This window comes from Numida meleagris, chromosome 1 (assembly GCF_002078875.1).
Source record: "Numida meleagris isolate 19003 breed g44 Domestic line chromosome 1, NumMel1.0, whole genome shotgun sequence".
Lineage (NCBI taxonomy): Eukaryota > Metazoa > Chordata > Aves > Galliformes > Numididae > Numida > Numida meleagris.
In genome coordinates, this window is record NC_034409.1 from 58,595,943 (window position 1) to 58,618,197 (window position 22,255).

General features: G+C 38.7%; 1 protein-coding gene and 1 long non-coding RNA gene across 2 annotated transcripts in view; one reads left to right on the forward strand and one right to left on the reverse strand.

Annotated features, from left to right (window-relative positions):
* Positions 1-4,900, forward strand: part of LOC110394663 — a 38,589-nt gene extending 33,689 nt beyond the window's left edge. The window contains exons 5-7 of the long non-coding RNA XR_002435789.1: positions 397-476; positions 1,941-2,032; positions 4,688-4,900. This is a non-coding gene — a long non-coding RNA (uncharacterized LOC110394663). The remainder of the gene's footprint in view (positions 1-396; positions 477-1,940; positions 2,033-4,687) is intronic.
* CHRM2 (cholinergic receptor muscarinic 2) overlaps positions 1-22,255 on the reverse strand; it is a 108,963-nt gene that overhangs the window by 25,161 nt on the left and 61,547 nt on the right. The window lies entirely within an intron of this gene.

The following is a 22,255-nucleotide window of genomic DNA, read 5'->3' on the forward strand; positions in this document are numbered from 1 at the left end:
GGAACATCTCTATCTCAGTTTTCCTTTTGGAAATTTTTTGTTCTCTGCTGCTCTCAGAGTCTGAGGCTGAACAAAGCCTCAGTAATGCCATGCTGATTTGCAGATGTCATGTACCACAGTCATATATGCCTTGTGATAATCTTTGAGAAGTCTGTGGCTCAAAGGCACATTTCACAGCTTCTTTCTCTCAGTCACTCACACTATAAGCCTGTGACTTCAAAGGGACATCTGAAAGGAAATGTTTGGAGAAAAAAGAGAAAGATTTTCTGCTTGTATCTTCCCTCCCCTCTTTTTTTTATTTTTTTCCCCTTGCTCATGATATAACAGGCTTAGGATACTTTTGTAGAACTGTTTCTCAGTAGTGTTTTTTTTTTTTTTAATTCTTACTTTACAAAGAACACAAAAAGAAATTGACAGGAAGAAAAGAGCTGTGTGATCCCAATCCACAAGCTATCACTGGGCTTCTCAAAGAACAGGTATGTAAGTATGCATTTCTAAGAGATCTCCTTCGGTCAAGCTGGGATGATATCCAGAACAGTGACTCCCAGGCTTTTTCACATCATGACTCTCAATGGTAGTATACAAAAAAGCGTATCCTGCTCCCTGCTGCATATCCAGTCATAAGATAATTGAGAAAAGTCTGTGAGGGTAGGTGCTTCCAGCCTATAGGCAACACCACTAATGTGGTATTTTCTCTTATTTTGGGGTACAAATGAGGTTCAGTCCTAAATTCAGTCAATTTCAAGTTTTTAAAGATGTTATATGTAATACTGATGACCTCCACACAGAGGTCCCATTGAGTGACTTTCATGAAGTGTCTGAAGTGTATCTCTTGGGGTGGAGGCATTACATTTCACATACAGTAGGATTTGATTTTCTAATATTTTTAATCAAGTTTTAAGTTTGAGATCTTTTTTGTTTTAGTCTGTGATATGCAGTACAATGACATCAAATGGTTGATACACAGAATGACACTGAATGGTTAAAATGCAGACACTCTTGTTTGTGGGGAGACATAATGAAGAGGTTTACAGTCAGGTTAATGTTTAACCTCTTAGTCTTTCTGATGTTATGGTTGGAAAATGCCCTTTAAATTTAATTATCTGCTTCTTTACATTTACTATTTCACAAATGAGCATTTTAAAATGTCAGTCATCTCTCTTTACGGACATCTATAATAATTTTGTACCACTCATAATGACGCTGGTCATCCTAAGTAAATGCCAGTCAGGCCACTGTGCCACTGACAGAATCATTTATTCTCTTAATTGTTTGAGCTTTGCATATCTCAGACTACTCATGTAGTTCAAAGGATAATGTACTTTCTCCTTTACCCCTCTATATGTTAGAAATATTTCAAATCTTAACATATTATCATTTTTCATCTAAATGATGAGTCTTTTAGTAAAACAAGTAGAAAAAATCTCAGTAGTTATTTAGGGATGTGTTACATGATCCTGAGAAAATAATTATTCCAGAAAAAAAGGTCTAAAATAAAAGCTCATATTACACACTTATTAATGCTTTGACAAATAGGTATATAAGAAAGTAACTTAATGTGAATTCTACACAAGGTACGAAATATCTTATCTAAAGGCACCTGCTGCCAATAAATGTTCTACATTGTCTTATCGTTTTCTCAGATGTTTGAAAGAGCAGGTTTAAAATTTTTGACTTTTTACATGGGGGATATTTAGAGAGCCTGCTGTTTCTATAAACAGTTGCAACAGAAACATGAAAACAGTATTGGTTTGACTATGTGATAAGGATAGACGCTGCAGGAATAGATGCAAAGGAAGTATTTATCAACACAGTATCTAACTCCCTGCCTCAGGTTTCCAGCTTACTATCCAGGCTGACTGTCATCATCAGTGGAGAATGACAGAACAACTAGGTAAAAAAACCAGAAAATTTCCTAATTCCCATATTCCTACTTACAGGAATGAAATATTCCTTCTCACAGGAATGAAATGCCTCTTGGGCACCTGAAACAGAAAGGACCTCTTGGGGTCCTGCTGAAACAGAAAGAAATGTGAGTATTGATACCATTGGCTTTTTTACTTGAATCAGTGTTCTTACTTATGCTACTAAGACCTCACACAAAACATTTACTTGCACTGGGTTGGAAACAGGCAGAGGAGAAAAAATGTAAGGGATGTGGAAAGAACAGCACAATTCCTTACTTACATGTTACACAGGAGTGCATTAATTCTTTCTTTTATTATGTTCAAGGCAGGTATAACAAATATGTAATCAGTTTAGACCAAAGATATCATATTTTTATTGCATTACCTATGAAGATAAGGTCAAACATCCAAAAAGTGTCCAAATAACAGTATTTTTCCTAGTAATAAGATAAATGTATTTTCTAGCTACTGCTCCTGGGTCTTGTTGTTTACTATGTTCATAGCCTATGCTTTTGCTACTTTTGCACAATCTGTTTGTAACCAAACATAGCAACACAGATCATGATTATTTTCAGCTACCAATTTAGCAAAGACATGAATAGAATTAACTCTTACACTATTCTTGGGAGAATTTCTCCTCGCTTCCTTGTCTTCACAGGTGAAAGAGGTTTGATGCTTTACATTAATGCACTGGCTCTGTTCTCCAGATACTTAGAAACTGATGCAATTTACCCTGAACTAAGTAGAGCCAATATACTTTAAACTCCCATGTAAATACACACTGAGTTCAAACACAAACTGAAATTTGAGTTTTGGACATTCTATTGAATTTGTCATAGTCCTGTTGCCCACAGCTTGCAATACATTCTGTTTTCTCAATACTGGGAAACGGTGATTTTGGAGAATGTAAACAGTGATCCAATGTATTCTGATGAAAAGAGTGAACTGGTATTTGGCTAAGAGTAAACAACACGGTAAAAAGAGGAAAAACTCATGCTTTTCATAGTTGATTTTTTGCAATCTTCTGTGGTCAGAAAGTGGTTCAGTCTACCTGCGTTTGTTACTGCCAGTATAAAAGTCAAGCTTATATTGTGATTGTGGATGGATGAGGCAGAAGTTTTTGTTTTACAAAGATGTTTACAGGAATCGGCAATAGGTATTTGAGGTTTTGCTTATTCTGAAAATGAAGCTCACAACATTTTTGAGACTTACAAGCAAACTGACAAAGGTATTAGTATTAATCATGGCGAATACCAAGAATTTTATTGCTTCATTTTTGATAAACAGTTCATAGTTAGGATGCTCACATCTAACTGTCTTAAGCCTATGCATTCAATATCTCTCATAGGAATGTGGAACTTCTTGCTTGTGGACAACCAAAACACACTCTTTTGGGCTTCTCCTGGTTCATCTTGGAGTCCAAGAAAGAAAATTGGAAAGTGTCCTAGGAGAAAAGCTAGATGAAATTTCTTATTTCATCTAGAACATCAAAGATCAACTTGCGTGATAGCTTCTCATGAATAATGCATGTTTATCTCCCCCTATCCAGACAGGTTAATATGAAGGTTGAAGTGTCAGAAGTGTTTTGAATTCTTGGAAGATTTTTTCTAAATTCTTTTTTTTTGTCTATGAAAGTATCAGCCCGCATGATTTTGCCTCATCAGTCTGAGCGGTTAAGCATGTTCTTACTCTGATAGGACTATTTCCTTCAGAGTGAGACATTGGTGATACAAGGCAAATGTTTGCTGCTGACAGTTTCCTTATTTATAAGAGACCTTTCTGTTTCCCACACCAGGGATGACAGGAGCGCTAACAAAGTCTGTTGCTGGCAGGCACCCTGAAGGGACCTCTGTACACCAGAAGCCCTATCCTTGCATGAAAATCATGCTGATGTTATCATCAATCTTCACCCACCTACAATCCAGATACAGCTCCCCTCACCAGTTCAGCTCTTGAGGCTGCACATCGGGAAGTGATTGAGATCATCGATTTTCTTCCATGTGTCAGCCCATCAGGTGCAGCTTCAGACAAAGTCCTGTGAAACTTGTGCAAGTGAAGGGCTAAGGGTGAGAGGAGGCCACGCAAAAATAATTGTATGATCACAAGGGGCAAGGCTTCCATTGCAACAGAAAGCAAACTCATACTACACAGAACCTGTGCTCTGGCACAAAGCTGTCTAGCACACACCCGGGTTTTAGTCCACCTCCCTGCTAGTTGGCACCAAGCCCTGGATGGAGCACTCTCAACAATCATTCCAGTAGGCTTGAAATGAAGCCATTACTGGTGGAGAACATGGCCATTATTCTGTACCATGAACACTGGCTTTCTCTGCTTTCTATCCTAGTGGCTGTTACTTAAAAACAGTTGATTCCCATGCAAGAAAAATTGTACTTTTTTTTTTCTTTTTTTTTTTTTTTTAATCCATATAGTAGCAATAGAAATAACACCAGAGACAGGATGAGATAGTATATCACTGCTGATGCCGACCTCTTTTCAGTGGTCTGTGGGGACAGGACAAGGGGAAATGGCCATAAACTTGAGTGTAGGAAGTTCCACACCAATATGCAAAGGAACTTCTTCACAGTGAAGGTGACAGAGCACTGGAACAGGCTGCCCAGGGAGGTTGTTGATTTTCCTTTTCAGGAGATATTCAATACCCGCCTGGATGCCTACCTGTGCAGCCTGCTGTAGGGAGCCTGCATTGCAGGGGGGTTGGACTCGATGATCTCTAGAGGACCCTTCCAATCCCTACAATTCTGTGATTCTGTGATTCTTCCTAGGTACTCAGCAACAGGAAGTCTTGTGGAAGACCACACTAACCAAATAGGCTCCTGTGCTCCATCCACTGAAGTTCAAAGATTTTATCTTATCTCTCTTGGCGTTAACATGGTTTGTCACTATCTTTGGGGCCAACACACATCTGCTGGCCTCTAGCATTCTGTAGTACTTGCTAGCTCTGAAGATGAATAAAGCATGTGATATGAGCCTCTGCACAGTTTTACTCATTTTATGAGTGAGTTTCAGCTGGGATCTCTTCTCTTCCTTCCTTCCTTCCTTCCTTCCTTCTTCCTTCCTTCCTTCCTTCCTTCCTTCCTTCCTTCCTTCCTTCTTTCCATTTCTTACAACTTTTAACATTTTCCTATTTTGTTGTCTTATCTTTCTATTTTTATTCAAGGAGCTTTTATAACACCAGTAGTGACAATAGATACCCCAGAACATACAAAAGGCAGTTAGAGCTAATTGCTGTTCAAACAATTATTTTCTCCTGCTTCCTTATGAAGAACCTATTCTGCAACAGACTGAAAATCAGAAACCCATGATGCTGGCAAAATATGACCTATCTGCGCATGTGTGGAATGCATATTTTTGTTGCAGTGTTTCCTATCTTTTTTGTCCTTTACTAGATATATTCCTTGATATAGTTTATCTGTAATGCATTGTATTAGTGTTTATCTGTCTTCTTGCCATTATGTATATGAGGAGTCTTGGACAGAACAGTGAATATTAGACAAACAGCAGTAAATCCAATATAATGCAAATTATATTGGCTAATTAACAATAACCAGTGTTTCCATTAGAAAATGCATGCCTGTTGAGTATGAAGCCTCTCCAGTGTCTGTTTTTCCATGTTGTTTGTTTTTCAGATTCACAGAATTAATCTGAGCTTTGTCTGTACCTAGCAGAGTTCTCTATTTGTGACAAAAATGAACAGATAGTATTTGCTTGTGTTAGATTCATTTAATCTAATCTGCAAATATGCTACTTTTGTGCAGGTTTATCTTCTTAAGAATGAATTAAATATGAGAGTACTCATGAAAACAGCAGCCACCAGGAGAATGTTACTTAATTTTCATGAAGTGAGTTGTGAATTTCCACACATCTGCATAGGCATTGAAGCCTGTCTCAGAGAGTGCTGAATGCGAGGGTCTACTGTATAGGCTACATTACTCATCCAAACTCCAATTTCAGAGTCTAAAGTCCCGTGGTAAATTGCTCTGAAAAAAATCAATAGGTCAAAAGCCCTGTGCATACCAATGACAAAACTTCTGTTGCTCTTGGTGGGTTCAGAGCTTTACTATAGGAAAAAGAAAAAAAAAGGAAAAAACCAGCACTGACATTTGAGACAAGTCCCAGTTCATTGTTTTACTGGATACATAATTATATTCCTGTGTTCCCTGCCGTAAAATGTCCCAGGATTGTGTTTGCTATTCATCACTCAGGAGGAAAGTCTTTCTCCATTAGCCCTTTTGTAACATTCATTGTGTCTAACCAAGCGTTTCCTTCTTCCAAAAGACTGCACTCCTTTTTCTCTCCTTTGCATAAGGTCATGCAAACCTACCTAGGGCTGTGACTATTGCCAAGTAGTTGTCACACATAACAATGCAAAACAAATCTGCAAAGTAGAATACTGGGATGAGAGTTGGGTTCTAATGTGCTCCTGTGTAAAACAAATCTGTAGATGCAGTCTGCCTTGTAGACTTTTTCTCAGTGCTTCTCTGCTTTTAAGCACCTGCTGCAGATCACCCATCAGGCAACTGTATTTTGTTTATAGTCAAATGGATCTCTGTATAATAATCAGTTTTAGTCATAAAGTAAAGTGGAATCTTTAGTTGATAAAAGCACTTTGTGAATGATAGAGAATAGCAAAAGCATCATAACAAAGGACATAGTAAGAAGATTGTGAACACTCATGATCAGCAGAAGAACAACTAAGGAATAAAATATCATCTTTGTCATTCACCTTTTCTATGGAGAAGATAGAGATAACAGACATTCCTTTATAAACAGAAAATTAAAAGTGAGGAAAATAACTGCAAAAAGCAGAGCTACTGGAATGAAACATAAGAGGTCCTGGTGAGGAGAGGGTCACCATACCGCAAACAGAAGAAGAGAAAGAAGTGACATGACTACCACGGGTGTTTCTCTGAACTAAAAAATTAAAAAAAAAAATCTTCATCATCATACCTATTCATCTCTTGATACTGGGTGAATTGGACAAATTAATAAACAACAGAAAAATGCACTGAATTACCTCACACCCTCCTTCAACCTCCCTGCACCACCCCAAAATAAGGTAAATAAATATTCCCTGTAATATGGAGATTGCTCCAAAACTAATGCCTCCTATTTATTTCCGTGGAAACTACAATAGATACAAAGAGTGCAATAGAACTATTTGATAGAGCAAATTCACAGCTATAAAACAATATTTTTGGACATAGCCACCACCATTAGCTGTGCATTTTTGACAGCAGTGAACAAGATCCTGCATGCTGTGCTCGTAAATATCTGCACCAATGGAGGCAATCCACAGTCACTGTTGCCACTGCTGAACTGCACCACCCGTAAAAGATGTTTATGGTCTCCATAAACAAACAAGTTCAGCAAGTATCGATGAATGTCAGTGGGTGAAATTTTTTCCACCTGGAGGAATTCAATTCCTCACCTTTGCCTCATCATCTCTTCAACATCTTTATGAGTGACATAGACAGTGGGATTGAGTTTACTCTCAGAGAACTTGCAGATGACTGCAAGGCGAGTGGTGCAGTTGACATAATAGAATGGAGGGACACCATCCAAAGGGACCTGAAAAGGCTCAGAAAGTACACACATGAGTACCTAATGAGGTTTGACAAGGCCAAGTGCAAAGAGTTGCGCTTGGGTTGGTGCAATCCCAGATATGAGTACAGACTGGGACTCATTGAGCACAACCTTGTTGAGAAGCTCTTGGGGATTCTGGTGGATGAAAGGCCTTACATGAGTGACCAGCGTGCATGTGCAGCTCAGAAGGCCAACAGTATTCTGGGCTGCCTCAAAAGAGTAGTGCCCTACAGGGTGAGGGAGGAGACTTTCCTCCTCAGTTCTGCCCTTGTAAGGCCACATCTGGAGTACTCCATCCAGGCCTGGGGCCCCCAGAATAAGGATGCAAAGCTGATGGAATGGGTCCAAAGGCGAGCTACGAAGATGATCAAAGGGCTGGGGAATCTCTCATGAAGAAAGGTGGAGGGAGCTGGACTTGTTAACTTGGAGAAGAGAAGGCTCCAGGGACACCTTATTGCTGCCTCCCAGTACTTGAAAGGAGCTTACAAGCAGGAGGGGAATCAACTTCTTACATGGTCTGATAGTGACAGAACAAGGGAAAATGGCTTTAAACTAAAAGAGAGTAGATATAGGTTGCCCAGAGACATTTTCAAGGCCAGATTGGATGAGGCCCTGGGCAGCCTGATCTAGTGGTTGGCAACCCTGCCCATGGCAAGAGGGTTGGAACAAAATGATGTTTAAATTCATCTCCAATCTAAGCCATTCTATGATTCTATGATTCATATGCACTTCCAGGCATCATTTGTCAGAATGCTCCTGTGCTGCCATCTATCACAAGGCAACAAAATGTAAGAGTATTCTTGGGAAGGTTCAACCTCTACTGCCATGCCACCAACATCAACCTCTGATGTCATAGGACAACATAATAAAATAGAAGGCATTACTTCTGGAGCAGCCCTTGTAGAAACATTAGTACAAGATTCTGAATTGTCTTTAGCTCCTTTATGCCATTTCTGTAGATAAAGGTAATGGAAAACATGCTAGGCAACTAAAAATTCTCTCCCTTCTGGAAAATCTCTGGGTGGCTTAGACTCAACATTTAAAAACACTTAAATATGTGATTAACTTCAAGGTTCCACAGGTGGCCACTTCTAATAGTTTAACACAAAGGGCACTAATTAAAGTCCACTCTGTGTAAAAGGAAAAGCAAAAGGGAGTTCTGTGTTTCAATCTCTCTCCAAAAAATCAATGGAAACTACAGGAAATTTCTAAGCTACCTGATGGATTGGAGATTGGTTCTTACAGTTCAGACACTGAACGTATACAGAGTGGAAGACATAATGCAGTATTCCCAGTGGCAACAGCACTCTGCCCTGAAAGATGCAGAGGAAAAGAATCACCACTGGGGAAATGTGGTGTTTCCTCCTTCAACTCACATTGGTCTGTGACACTTTTGGGGAGTTACCACTGCAGTGTTGGGGGCTGTGATTAGACACCTGTCCAACGGGCAGAAACTTTCCATACCTCCTCATTTACCATCAGCTATGAGACAGAAGGTATGTCTAGGGTGTACTATATTCATTAGACCAGAAATACCTGTAATCTAGCAGAGATTTCCAATCCAAAAATGCTTTTGTCTGGAGTTGGATGCAACTTTGAAAGCAAACTGAGAGCGAGTCATGTGTCCATTTGATATCCTCAAGTACATTGCCTGTGAGAACAGGTTAAGGGAAATGGGCTTGATTGGCCTGGAGGAGAGATGGCTTTACGGTGACCTGACAGCAGCCTGCCCTCCTTCAGGGAGGTTACGGAGAAGATGGAGCTAAGCTTCTTACAGTGGTACATGGTGGAGTGATGAAAGAAAACAGGGTAAGGTTTTGATGGGATTTAAGGAGAAATTATTTCAACATGTGGAAAGTAAAGTAGTGTATCTGGTTGTCCAGAGGTGTTTTAAAGCCTCCACCCTAGGAGTTTTTCAAGCTAAAATGAGTATAAATCCTGAGCAATCTGGTCTGAGCTTGATGCTAAATTTGCTTTGAGCAGGAAGTTGGAATAGAGACCTTTGGAAACTCCTATTTGAACTGTTTGGAGCTTCTGCAGTTCTGCAGTGCTAGTATGTGCCCTGAAATTCACTGTTACAAAGGATCAGGGAAGCAGGAACACGCTTGCTCTTATTTAATAAGATGTCAGAAAATACGAACAAAACCTACATGACTGTGCATAAAGCAGTTTGGGAGTCTGGTGAAAGCATGCTAGTGAGAAAAAGGAATCAGCATTCTGCAGATCCTTGGCTTCTTACTCAGAACGAATGTGTAGAAGTCAAGGCTCCCACAGCATTTGGGCTATGTGTGAACAAACTGCCATCAGGTGTGCTCAGGGGGACTCACTGGCCTGTAGCCTCCATTACAGGATGTATGCTAATTCCTAGGGGCTGGAACTAAGAGGTTGCCCCATAGAATCAGAAAGAATGCCTACGTGTCCTGATTTCCTTAGCTGTTGATCACCAGTCACCTTTTGCAACCAGTCTGAAAGAAAGGAACTAGAAGGATAGATGGAAAGGCCCATGGAGAGTGGTTTTAAGGAGTACTGATTAGACTCACAAATCCATCCCACTTTCAGGTTTCCTAATGCAAAGCATAATATGAGCAGGATATCTATGATGGGAGCTAAGCTGTTTGCTGGTGATACTCAACCATAACAGTGTCTCCCCATGTACCACCCTCAGATCACATCAGAGTAAAAGGTCTTTAAACACAGGTTAATCAGGCCCCAGGTTTGCCCTTAGCTCTTCTTTCTTTGACCTACCACAGAATAACATAACTATTGTAATTAAGCAGGCAAGAAGATCACAAACTCTACTATCTTCCAAGCAAGCACTAGCTTACATATAAGCTAGAGAAATGTATATTTTAGCAAACCTAGCTGATGCACATAGTACTAGTTAATGGGATCTGGGATCATACGGAGGCAAACCTCTCCATCTGTATTGTATGATGTGCATGTTTTCCCTTCCCTCCAATTTGCTTTTACCAGTAGCAATAGCAGCTGCCCAACTCTGATCCCAATACCATAGGCCTTGAAGTATCAGCTTTTTCTGCTCTAAGTATAATAGCCTTTATATGAATGTAGTCTGCAATGATCATTATACTTAGTTCCATTTTCCAGTATAAAAACTCAGCACAGAATCATCAGAAACACTGGCTACATACAGTTCAACAACAAAGGCTTGCAGGAAAATAGCCAGGCTTGTTGCACTATGATGTGAGCTGTTAACATAGTGCTCCCAATTTTCATTCATCCTTGAACCGGATGATGGAATAACAATTCACTCAATTTAAATTATAGTCCAAAAATGATACTGATATTCAGTGAATAGTTACCTCCAGAATTAGTCCAACTCTGATTACACGAAGGGTAGATCAATATTCTCTGTCTTTTTTTTTTTTTTTTTAAGCTATCCAAATAGTACCAGAAGCATAACTTGCAAAACACTTGCATATGAAAGAACTTGCAGGATGCATCAGGGCAGAACGACAGTACTGGAAGGGATGGTGATATTACACTCAGTGATACAAAAGTTTGAAGGAAAAAGAGTTTTACAGTAAAAAGCAAAGACAGATTGAACTTGTCTGGAATCAGTTTCTGACCCTGAAAAATGTGGGTGCAACACATCACACCTGACAACAAAGGCACACATGTCACCCAAATACTAATGGTTATGGAAATCTGTTTTTCTATTTCGTCCTTCTATCTTTGCATTTTATAGAATCATAGAATCATAGAATTGCTCAGGTTGAAAAAGATCTTAAAGATCATCAAGTCCAACCGCAACCTAATAATACTACCCTAACTCTAACAACTCACCACTAAATCGTGTCCCTGAGCACCTCATCCAAACAGTTTTTAAACATATTCAGGGATGGTGACTCAACCACCTCCCTGGGGAGCCCATTCCAGTGCTTAACAACCCTTTCTGTAAATAAATTTTTCCTGATATCTAACCTAAACCTCCCCTGGCACAACCTGAGGCCATTTCCCCTTGTTCTGTCACCCGTCACCAGTGAGAAGAGACCAGCCCCGCTCTCGCTGCAATCACCTTTCAGGTATTTGAAGAGAGCAATGAGGTCTCCCTTCAGCCTCCTCTTCCCCAGACTATACAGCCCCAATACCATCAGTCGCTCCTCAGAGGACATATTGTCCAAGCCCTTCACAAGCTGTGTTGCCTTCTTTGGACCTGCTCCAGCACCTCAGTGTCCTTTCTGTACTGAGGTGCCTAAAACTGAACACAGTACTCGAGGTGGGGCCTCACCAATGCTGAGTACAGGGGCAGGATTACTTTCCATTCCTGCTCACGACACCATTTCTGATACAATGCAGGATGCTGTTGGCCTTCTTGGCCAACTGGGCACACTGCTGGCTCATATTCAGCCAATTGTCCATCAGCACACCAAGGTCCCTTTCCGTCAGGCAGCTTTCCAGCCACTCCTCCCCATGCCTGTAAGGTTTCCTGGGGCTGTTGTGACCAAAGTGCAGGACCCAACACGTGGCCCTATTGAAACTCATGCAGCTTACCTTGGCCCATCAATCCAGTCTATCCAGGTCCCTCTGTAGTTCCTTTCTACCTTCTGGCAGATCAGCACTCCCTCCCAGTTTGGTGTCATCTGCAACTTCATCTTGGTATCTTTTTCTCCTGCTCTGGGTTTCTCTTGCAACAGGGCATGAGGGGTCTCCCACTCAAAGCTGAACAATACCAGGTAGAATAGAAACTATAGCCAGTACAAAACTGTACTGCGTGCAGTTCTGCATTCCTGTTTGTTTTTAGGCAAGACATCCAGTGAAATGTGCAAAGGCTGGTTTTATTTCTAGCTCTGTGGTACACAGAGCCTGTTATTGCTGAGATCTGTTCAGATTTTTGAGCACATCACTGATGGTAGGTATTTCTGTGTGTACAGATGCTAAGGGAGGGCAAGAACAATGCTCAAAAATAAAGGAAAACTCAGGGTTTGAGAAGGCCGTAAGAGAAGATAAGAAGATTCATTGAATCCAATGGAGCTGAGCTAAAACCTGGATCAAAGTCTTGAAATGATACCATGAAGTTAATGTGAGCCTGGCAGAACTGACTCAAGTAAGGCTTAAATAATAAATACTTCTTGCATATCATTCCCACTCTCCTTCATCTTTATGAGCTGAATGTAAGTTAACCCTTATTCCATATTGCTGTGTTCAGTGAAACAGTGAATAAGGAAGTGTTGAGTTCCAGCTGTACTCACAAGAATTGGCAAGGGCCTGACAGGTTTGTAGTGTTTTTCCAAAAAGAAAAGCAACAAATTCCAAGAAGCCTCCAGCTGCCATCACCTTCCTCTCTTCAGTTTATATATTATTGCCTCATCTGTCATGACATGGGAACCATTGGTACTTTGATAAATGGACTACAAAGTTGTTGATGTTCACTGTAGCCTCATTAAGCACCCTTGCATCCTCAGCCAATATGCAGCTTTGTAACTTCTGAAGAAATTTAATTCCTGATGAATTGCAACAAAGGGAATTTAGCCTCCTGCAGGGTTGTCTCTTTGCTCTCTTGTGAGGGCAAAACTAGGCCAGTGACATGAGTGATTAATTCACTGGAATATGGAATCTCATCAAGTTCTGTCCCAGAGCCAGATTCTAGTATCTCTTAGCTTTTCTGTGTGTTAGATGCCTATCCTACTTAGGCATTTTTGCAAGCACCATTAAAAGACAATGTACATCTTTAGACACATGAATAATTCAATAATACCTGGTCCTAAGCCTGAAAACAAACACAGTGCTATCAACAGGACTGCTTGTGAGCAGTCTCATTTCAGACGGTCCCAAAGGACTTATGCAAACTATAGCAACTACAAAAGTGTAAAATGGAAGTTTTCTGGAACGCTATCTTCCAGTCAATAAGTACTGGGAAATATCACAAGGAGTATACTATGGATAAAAAACAGACTGGAAAATTATCCTCCTTCTTCTGTTCAGGTTCTTACTGAAGGCATTTACACATAACTGTACATTGTTGGTTTAATTCTCTTTTTTAGTATTTGAATTTATCTTTAAACTGTGGATCAGGCAAAAAATATTAGCATTCAGCTTCTTCTGAATACTGAGAAAAGATTACTTCTGAGCATTTGCAGAATTAGGCTTCTTAATTATTAAGGTTTCATTTTGAGGAGCCATTTGAATATTATTGTAATAACAGACACTCACAAACCCAGAGAAGATTTTGTTCTCTGATGGCAGCATATCTCAGACTATTTTAGGAGGTCAGCTCCTGATTTATCCAGAGTCCTCATTACTTTATGCCTTTCCAATACTATTTTCATGAGTGCTCCATAAGATAGCACTGATGAAAACAACAATTTAAATAATTTTTTAATTGTGTATTCACCAGTGATTCTGTATGATGTACAGGTGTTTTAAAATGCAGTTTGTTCCTAAAGTCTTTTCATTTCAGTTCCAGTCCTTGTCAAAATTGCTGATATGTTTTTAGCTAAATCTCATATTTCACTAAAGAGTTTTGAAATCACATGAGATAATTATATGAAGAAGAAAAAGCAAAAGCATCAAGGCCGTTGATGGATATTTATACCAATGGCATGCAAACAATCTTTAAGAAAATGCCAGTGCCTGAAACTTTTTACTGAAGAAGTGTACAGGTGTTGCCACTTTGAATGTTCCAGTAAGGAAAATGTAATGTTTAATTATTCCAGACCCGAAGAAAGGTAAAGGTCATTGCTTCTAGAAGAGCTGCATTCTTTCAAAGGTAGACAGCAACACATAAAGGTGGTTTCAGTCGACAGCCATGGTGTGAGTGGATCATGCCACACACTCCCACATACCACTGGACACTCACAGACCTTGCACTTCAAAAAATCAATCTTACCATTTGCTACACATTTGCTTCTTTGGAAAAAAAGTGTCTTTCTCAACCTTAAATATTATCTATAACCTCAGCTTGTACTAGTGATTTGCTTTCCTACAGCATCTTGTGCACATTTTGCCTGTCTTGGCTCTGTACTTTTGTCACTGAATTGTTTGTTCATAAACCATATTGGATGGGAGTAGTCTAGTGTATACTGGAATCTATTTCTTACCCACGTGCATTCCTTCACTGCCTTCCTGACAAAGTTAAGTCTTCAGACACTATGCATAGTGTATGTGTCAAACAGTCACTGGTGATCAAAGATGGAGGCAGAAACCTGCTGAAAGGAATGCGAAGAATAATTATGCCTCCATGAAGCAGATAGAGGTTTGGGATGATTCATTGCCAGATCTGCAGCAAAGAGTCTGAAATTTCTGGAGAAGGGGAGCACAGGTATGGTAAAGAGGTAAAGCACAATTATCTTTGGATGAAAAGATGAAAGAAATGGTAAGGATAATGCTGGACAGCACAACAGAAGTAGAAATATAGTAGAAGACAAAGAAATGAAAGACAGAAATAAAAATGGAAGGGAAAGCACAGTAAATTAGAGCTGAAAAATAGAGGAGGACCTTGTGATACATAGAACAGAGGAAATAGGTAGGGAAAAAGAAACAGAGACAAAGCTGTGACCCAGATTTTTAAATGGTTAATGCTTTATGGCTAGTTTGTACAGCAAGAAGGATATGCTGCTGTTTCTTATTATATTATTATATTATTTCTTATTATTATAGAAAGGGTAGGAGATGGTAGTTGCACAAATGAACAAATGCTTAATTATCTGTCTTCAAAACATTTTTTTTTTAATTTAATCTCAAGCCCTTGAATTATGTTATGATTATCAAGATTGCAAAGTTAACTAAGTAAGTCAAGAATTTCTGCAATCAAATCTGCCTACACGTCATTAAATCAGACTTTACACAGACAGGAACAGTGATACTGTTTTATGCAGAGTTCCAATATGCTTGCACTGAGGAACAGAGTAACCTCAAGAGATCAAAACTTAAGTGTGAAGGAATTGGAATGCAGAGAATATCTGGTCTTCATGCAGCAAAGCTCTAAGACTATATCAAATACGATGCTTGCAGTGAAGAGGGAATCAAGAACTAAATTTTCATGGTTATTCATTCACAACATCTGCTGTCCTTTATAAAAGATACTGCAAAGCATAATGCATCACGTAGAAGGAGAACAAAAAATACCTCGAAGAATTTCCACTCTTCTTGATCAACTGTGATATGTTTTGACAGCAATTGTTTAGTAGTTTTTAACATGAATACCAGCTAGACTGTCATCATAAGCATCTCTCTTTTGCTTTATAAGATCCAGCAAGGAATCCACTTACAGAAAAACTCACATGAATACATCCATTCTAACCCATTGATTCCTCCATTTTCATAACTGATCCTCCGATGCTGAAAATATTCCAAACACATTTGCTTCCCTGAAGATTGTTTTATATACACAGCAGTGTTTTCCGTCCTTTGTACCCACCAAGCTGTGCACCGTCTCGTGCTGTTCTGTCATTTGCCATCCTCCCTGGATATCTCATTTAGGGTTTGAAGACTCCACGGGACTGCTTTCAAAGTAATATTCTATGTTTTTTTCATGGACATTTTTTTCTACTTACAAGAAAAATCTTTTTTTCTGGTGCAAACTTCTGAAGCACATTCTGCCTGATATTTGCTTTTTCTCTGAGTTTCTACTTCCAATTTCTTAGATATTCAGGAAATAAAAAGGACAGTTTTGAGACTTGAATAGCTGTGGTGCTTAAAAGATGTTTAAGAATTGTCTTGTCAAATGGTTTGTGTTCTCTGGTTTCATAGCATTTGTCATCATGTCAGTCCTATTCAAACACTCTCTCCACCTTGTACTGAAACAAGTAAACTGAGCACCAGGTATCTGAGGAGATCAATCACTTGTAATTCTAAATCAGCTGTGAGCACATGACAGCAGCATTCAGCAGTGAAAATATTGTTCTCTGATCACTGTCCCACTCCCTTAAATCTTTGCCACATGCCTGGTAGAAAACCACAGGGTTTCCTCTTTCCACCTCTGTAGGCCTTTCAGGTACTGTACACGCAGGGGCTCTACTATCCCTTGCTCTCCTGCTATTTATTACTCACCAGTCTGCTAGACTGTGCTGGAAGTCTACTAGATGAAAATCCTCAAGAAATTCACTGATTATCATTCAATTTTTATGCTACTTGGTAAGTGAGAAGAATTTGAAGCAGCTTGCCTCATCATCTTGCTCTTTACCTTGAACAGCCTATGGCAATTACAGATCCCATTCATACTACCCTTATTCACATATTTGATACAATTTTAGGGTTTCAAGATTTGCCCCAGACAACCATCATTTCATATTATATATTCTAAAAATGTTTGATCACTGCCTGAAAAACAAATTGTTACACTCTTGCTCTAAAACCTTCTTTTTGATACCTGGATTATTTCATTTCTAATCAAATTCATAAATACTAGAAATATCACTTCGAAGTGTATCTTAAATGGAGAAGGTAACAACTTTAAGGAAGTTACCTTCATCAAGGTACTTCTTTAGCAGTCTCACATGACTGCATGGCAGAGGTTGCTCTGTTTTGATTATTGGGACCCAGTCTATCAGCAACTTTAGAAGGAACAGAAATTGTATCAGAAAGTGAAGAAAAGGAAAAAGATGGAAGCTGGATCACCAGCCACCACGGTTTCAGATTCCATGACAACACTCACGACAATCCACTATGCACAAGAGTGATCAAGGTAGTTTATTTTAGCACAATTCCATGGGAAATATCAGAGATTTTCAGTCATTCCAGTCTAATTTTTTTTTCCAGTATGATAGACTTTGGGGTCAACAGAAAAGATTCTACTCTGGATTGTCCCAGGAAATTGTGATGTGCTGTGCGCATCACGTGCCTTCTGGTATGATTCATATTTTTCAGCAGTATGGTAATGCCTAACTTCAGGAAAATGCAAGCCTCATTATCTAGTGATAATCTGTGTTCACTGTTATTGTCAGTGGTATATATCGATCAGTATAAAATTGGAAACATTGGTAATGGAATAATGCCTAATAAGGGTTTTTACCTATAAAGAGCAGCTGACAATCATCTAGGAATTCTGAACTCTGATCTGATTAAGTCAGTGTACCTAGTTCAGTTGACTTGCATTTCTTGTTTGCCAGAACTGCATACAAATCTTTAACAATGGCAACTAACATTGCTTGATAACTGTTTTATGGACATTTTTAGCCTTGTGAAGGGTGAGAAATGAGTAGCTTCCTTTTGTGAAGTTTTGTGAACCTACTCAGAATTCTCCACTCTGGAATGATGCAATTAAGTTGTAGGATGTAAATAAATAGTCAGAAGATGTGGAAGTCAATGAGAGGGCAAATCAGGAAAAAATCCTTGCTCATGATTAGGAATAGAAGCCATGTGGAACAGTATGATGACAGGGGAACACAAGCTCTGATATGCCAGCATGCTGTTCAATATCTGTCTGCCAGCAATAGTTACCGGTTAATTACTGCAGAACAAAAGAAAAATGGAAGAGAGAGGTTTCATACCAAGGCTGGCTGATGTTAAACTGTGGTACCTAAGTTAGCAGCCTTATCTTCAGCTTGATAATAAATGAAGATAAAGAGGCCCTTTCACCATGATTTGTCTTTTTAGAGTAGTCAGCCCACTAAAGACTTTATCTCCTCCGTCTTAGGCTCCTAACTCAAGAATCTCAGCTGGGTGTCTGTGGATGTAAAGCATAAATCTCTACCATGACAAAACTGAACTATGTCATCTAGTCTCTGCTATCCAGTTTAATTCTAGACAGTATTTCAATCTCTCATCTTTGTTTCATCTCCATTTCACAACTTAGTGTGCAACCTCCTGTAGAGAAAATTGTCAGTCAATCAGGTAGGTCATAAATATTTTGAAATGAGTGAAGTAAACTGCATGACAATGAAACTGTAAAGTCAGTCTCCCTTGTGAAATGCTTTTTATTATGTTCAGTTGTGAGTATCATTTCCCTAATACAGCCCATTTGTCTTGTGCTGGGTTACAAATCAAATCTGCATACATCCATGCTCCCTTGGGGTTTAAGAGGCCTAGCAATGGCCAACTCATGGCAAATACACTGTTATAAAACTGCAAGGAGTTCTCTGTAATTTATTCTTCCAATTTTTAGTTTTGTTACCATGGAGGAGACAACTGCATCTAGATGTTCTTCGGACACATTGCCTTGGCATGTCAGGCAGTCATGCATCACCTGTTTGAGATGCTAGAACAATAGCAGGGGGACTCGGTGAGAAATGAAAACTGTGGTAAGATCTAAACATTGCGCAGTGGTAACATAATTGAGGATAGATATGGGAAATTGGGTTACTGTGAAAGGGAGCAGAGTACATTAGCTGGTACTTCAATAGCATAACTTTCACCTGGGAGGGAGAAATATATGTTTGCGCGTTTTGTGAGGAGTGGAGGAACAAAGAAATGAGAAAGCACAACACTGTAGAGGATAATGGATGTTTCTATGAAAGTAGTTGCTCAGTTTCTCACCCTGAGTCAAACTAAGTCAAGAAGACAGAAGATGGAGTGATGGCAGCCATGATACAAGTTCAGTATCTATTTCCATCAGTAACAAAGTGAATTTGCCCTCTATCATTTTTTGGCATGAAGAAAAAGCTCTGACTTTCAGCACTTACTGAAACTAAACCATGATGATCTCTACAAAGGTTAATAAATATTTCTTGTTATATATTTCAGAAACCCAAATCAAATCATCTGTCTAATCTCAAATTCTAAAGCACATACTTCTAAAACTTCAAGATACTTAAATCTTCTAATCCTGGCACAATAGCAGGCAGAAGTTTTTCCTTCTTTACTACAGAAGAAGCTTTCCTACTTCTTGTTTGTCTGTTGAATCACAAAAGATTTCTTGCTAGAAAAGATCTAAGTGCAGCTTACATTTCAAACTTCTTTTGAATTATGGTGTTCCCTACCTCAAAATTTAGTAATTAAATAAGGAAATAATTGATTTCACTAGAAGGAAAAAGAAAGCTTCATCAAAATATTTACTGCAAAGTACTCCATGCAATTGTTTAAAAGCTACATAATGGCCATGCTGAATTAATATTTTTCTCTCTAAACATTTAGTATTGAAATTTCTTTCACCTCTTTTGCATTTACCAAGATTTTTTTAGTTGACCTAGTGAGAGATCACAGACCAACACTTATTAATCTGGAGAAAAAATGGAATGGATGTAGTGATCACATGAAAGACAAACAGTGTTAGAGGTTAAACTGGATTCTTACATTTCACCGTCTCTACAAACAGGGGGGCTTAAGAGAAATTTGAAACTATGCAAATATGAATGTGATATGAATAGACAGATGTTCATATACTGGACACATAGCTGCAGAACTCACTGACACAAGAGTAGTTAGGGATTAAGGGTTTAAAAGCATTTTTTTAAAAACTGAACATATATACTCATAACAGGTATCCTAAAATGCTCATAATATAAGGTTATAAAGTGCAAGGGGAGAGAGCATGGTTTCCTTCTAATTCATCTGTGTGCAGATCTCAGGTTTTAGAATCATAGAATCATAGAATCACCAAACTTGGAAAAGATCTCCAAGATCATCCAGTCCAACAGTCCACCTACCACCAATATTTCCCCAGTAAACCACGTCCCTTAGGATAATTTCTAAACAATCTGACTTATACAAATTTATTTATTCATTCCTTCCTTCATTCATTCATTCAGTCAGTCAGTCATTTATTTTGATTATTTATTTACTTATTTTAATGTAGTGACAGCTAGTCATCCTGGCATTTATTTAGAAGTATCTGATATCTCCAACAAGATTCTTTAAAACTGTTGAGCAAGGCAAAACTGATATTAAAAGGTCTTTGGGCAAATCCTATGTTCCCACAGGTCATCATTGTTTGACTAGCACAAGTTGTGCTCACCCTTGAGCATGCACAACTTTCAGCCTTTGTTACACCATTAGATCTCCAAAGATGTCATTCTCTTGAAAAAAATGTACTTCCTCACTGAATCCTTTGGTGTTCTATGGACCTTATCTTGGTCTTGCTCTGCGAATGAGGTAAGAGGGCTTGGAGGAGATAATGTACCGGCTTTTGTTGCTAAGTGTACTTAGATTGACATAACTGCAATGATCCAGAGTGCTAAAAGGACTTACCCAATATATAATTTGAGGTAATGTTTTGCAATTTCAGTAATATGAATCATGAATCATTCATTAACTGAATAATGCTTTTAATCAGTTAACATTAATATTAAGATGTCCTGTTATTTTGTTGTGTAATGTGAGGTCACCGGTATTATTTTATGTGTGTTATAGTTACATTGAGTTTTATATGGAATTCTCACTAAAACAAAACAAATTATTTGCTTTAGTTCAAACTGTTTTTATGCTTAGGAAAGAGAATATGGAAATGGAGAGGAGTCTTAAATGTGGAGCCTGTGATATCTCCTCAGTTTTGTATGAAGTACCATTCCTGTGCTCACAGGTCTAAGAGACAGAATGCTGAGATATCAAAGGATGTAAAGGAAGTTAGCAATACATTTGCATGTTTGATGTTTCATATCCTGTTTTTCAGTAAATTGGCATGCTACTTTAAAGCTAGTAGAGCTTTGGTTACCGGATAGAAAAAAGGTAACAACCTGGCTTTGAGCAGGGCTCCATTTCTGAGCTGGTACACTTCCAGGCTGCCTATCACTCAGTCAGACACTACAAAATTCCAATTAATTGCAGTGTTTGCTGGTTACTCCATCAAAGATTCCAAAGATGATGTAGCCCCAGGATACAATCCCATCATGCAGTGTCAGCACAGAATAAAAAGGCTCAGCCATCTTTTCAGAGATCTGAGTAGGGCATTTTTTTTCTACACTGACTTAGTTTTCATTTTTCTTCCAGTATATCATAACAAAGAATTGAGAAAATTCTCTCTCTCTCTTTTGCACAGTCTCATAGCTTACATTTTCTAGAGATAGTCATCCCTACACTCTGTTAACAGAGGAATGAAGGCAAAACTTCATCTTCCTTAGAGAGCACTAAGACACCTTTAACTGCATAATAACTGATGCTTTTATGGAGTTCCAGATCATTTACTGATATTGAACACTTCAATGGCTTAATCCTTGCTCGCACAATATGGAGACAAATAATAGCTTGATAGACTTCACCATTCATGAAATGCAGAGCAAGCAAGCCAGCATGAAAATATTTTAATTATATTTTGTCAGGAGGATATTGGAGTACAAAGAAGCAGTCTTCCTTCACTACTTTCAGTTGGGGAATTTATACAAATCTAAATTTGTTTATTATTGAAAATTGCACTTGCGTCCAAAGAATGGATGTCCAGAAGCTAAGAAAGGGAAGAGCGATAGGGAAATGTGTAAGAATGAAGACTAGCAGGACACCATAGACACTAAGGAGAGAAATTCATTGCTCATGATCAGGCTTGGAAAAGAAAAACCTCTTAGAAAATGGAAGTATTATGGGGGAAAAAGAAAGATCCTTGTGTTTCATTAACTCCTTGCTTTGTTCAAATTTAATGAGGAAAGATTTTGTGCAGTACCAGTGGACATAGAGCAGTTAACTCACTGCAGCAAAACTTTCCATTGATAGATGTTTTCCAGACATACTTTTTCTAAATATTCCTCCCTAACTTCCACAAAATGCATTTCTAAAGGTCAAGCATCTAAAGACAAATAAATGTCACGTGATATGGATTAAGGATGTAGAAACATGGCTTTTTGACAAAATTAAAGGGCTTTGTCATAAATTAAACATATTTGAGTTGAATGCAAGCTCTCTTAACTCACACATTTTCTCTACTA